Genomic DNA, 2,704 nt, shown 5'->3' with positions numbered 1-2,704 from the left:
AGTGATTTTTTGCTTTCTTTATACTTTGCTGTATTATGTAATTTTTTACAACAAGTATATAACCTTTTTCTAAATGAAAAAAAATCTATTTCTATTTTGAAAGTCTTACTATATCCTAGGAAAATAAGAAGAGTAAGAAAGTTCCACAAAACGAATAAAGAGTCATTTCCTCCTGATTCCCAGTAGTATCCCTAAAGTCAGCACAAATAAGGATTATAACTTAGAACTGCATATTTTCTGATTTAAATCTTTTTGCCAGTATTTTGCTAACTATACTAAAAACAGTATTTCAAATCCCCGACACCCTCCCAACCCCCACCACAATACAATAAAATACAGGTTCATCCCTATTCAGCAAATTCAACCCCTAACCAGGGGTTTCTTCCTAAATGAATTTATTCTTAACTTTTCCATTTATCTCCTAAGCACTGTGTTTGATGCTTAAAAAGAAAAAGCACTGACTTGACCTAATATCAGTACTACATGAATGCGGTTTATTTTCCCAATTTTGTCCTGATGGCAGTAATTATTTCAGAACCTTGCTAAGTCTCACTTCCTTATCAGTCTTTCTAATAATTCTCACTAGCAAAACTGGCAGTTTTATCCTTCTTTTCAACAGAGATTTAGAGACCAAGAACTATAGTGAATTCTCACCTGACAAAGAGTTTATTGCCTTTTTCAAAATATACTGCGGGACGTTTATTAGTAGACTATGAAGTATTTATCACCAGTAATTAAAAATAAGCTGTTTTTGTTGTAATAAACGCAGAGGCAGAGATGCAATACCATTACTTTTTATTGTTCATTTGCTCTTCCTTTAATCTAATATAAAAACTCCTTTACTAATGTGCTAAGGCATTTATCTGAAGGCTGATGTTAAACAAACCTGTTTGCATTTTACTAAGCAGACTAGGAAAGCATCTGAAGTCACTCTAAAAAGATTTCTAAGGCAACAGCGAAAAGATCCGGGAATGCTTGTGTACTGCTGATGGAAATAAAGGTATATTGACTTTTAAAAGATAAGACGGTAATTTGCAACTAGAGAAACCATGTTCTCATCCTTGAGCCTAAAAATTCCACTTAACAATTTCTATCCTAAAAACTAATCATAAATGTGCATGAAGTGATGGCTACAAGATTGTTTAACCACTGGAAGTTAGTTTTTCAAATTTTCCGAACAACAAAACACCTTGTAGCCATTACAAATAACGTTGTAGAATATTTGATTACAAAGAAAAATGGGAAACAAGGAGTGTATAAAAGAGTATGCATATGCACAACATGATTGCAAGTTATAGCTTAGATTTGATAAATAGAGATCAGAACTAGAAAGATATCAATCAAACATTAATGAGTCTCCAAAATATAAATGTTCAAATCTCTGAAGGATGGAATTACGGGTGGGCTATATACTCTTCTGTGTGCCCATCTGTATCTTCCAAATTCTTACAATGTATATGTGCTACTTTTTATCATGGGAAACAGTTATTTATTAAGAGATAGTAAGTGCCCTCTAGAAGCTTGTTGAATGAATGAATTCAATTTCTTTTTTTATGCATCTCTCCTGCTTTGAGGACTCTCCATAGATGTAAAGTTGTCCCTTGAAAAGAAAAAGCTTTAGCTGTAATTCAAGCCTCGTCTCACTGATACCTGTCCGAGAAGACCAAGAATTGTTTCAAAATGTCATCATACACATACACATTAAATTAAGCATGTCATATTCTAATATCAGCTAAATACGGTCAAATTATGATTTAGAAATAATGATTAAGGGTTGGCCACAAGTGATTCAGCTTCACCAAAGACTGAGACATATTTCGGTATTCTCCTAAATTCAAGGCATATACAATGATCTAAAATGCAATGGCACGATTCCTTGTAAAAACTCACAATTTTTATGTGTGTGTATGTACACACACGTAGGTGCAAAGCAGACCCCAAGGTTATTTGAATTTGACCCATGTCTTAGTTCATTTTGTGCTGCTATAAGGGAATCTTTGAGGCTGGGTAAGTTATAAAGAAAAGGAAGTTTGTTTGGTTCATGATTCTGATGGCTGGAAAGCTCAAGATTGGGCATTTGCATCTGGTAAGGGCCTCAGGCTGCTTGCACTCATAGCAGAGGGCAAAAGGGAGCGGGCAAGGGCAGAGATCACTAGAGAGAAAGGATGAAAATGGGGGTGGGGCATGCCAGGCTCTTTTTAACAACCAGCTCCCTCAAGAACAAATAGAGGAAGAACTCACTCCCCAGGAGGGCATTAATCTATTCATGAGAGATCCACCATGACCCAAACACCTCCCATTAGGCCCCACCTCCAACAGCGAGGGTCACATTTCAACATGAGGTTTGGAGGGAACAAATATCCAAGCCACAGCACCCACAGATTTTTAGGAAGTAAAGAACAATTCCTTTCCCACCTGAAATTTCAGGCCCTTACTTTAACCTGTCACTTTTGTCTATTGTCATTTTGAGGATATTACTGTTTTAGTAAGGTTACAGATGAGATTTGCCTTAAATTCGTATCTTAAAAGTTTAAATTACTGACTGGGTGCAGTAATTTAAATGAGCAGTGGCTCATCCCAGTAATCCCAGCATGTTGGGAGGCTGAGGCAGGCGGATCACCTGAGGTCAGGAGTTCGAGAACAGCCTGACCAACATGGAGAAACCTCCATCTCTATTTAAAATACAAAATCAGCTGTACATGGT

This window comes from Saimiri boliviensis, chromosome 3, assembly GCF_048565385.1.
Source record: "Saimiri boliviensis isolate mSaiBol1 chromosome 3, mSaiBol1.pri, whole genome shotgun sequence".
Taxonomy (NCBI): domain Eukaryota; kingdom Metazoa; phylum Chordata; class Mammalia; order Primates; family Cebidae; genus Saimiri; species Saimiri boliviensis.
This window is presented reverse-complemented; position numbering follows the sequence as displayed.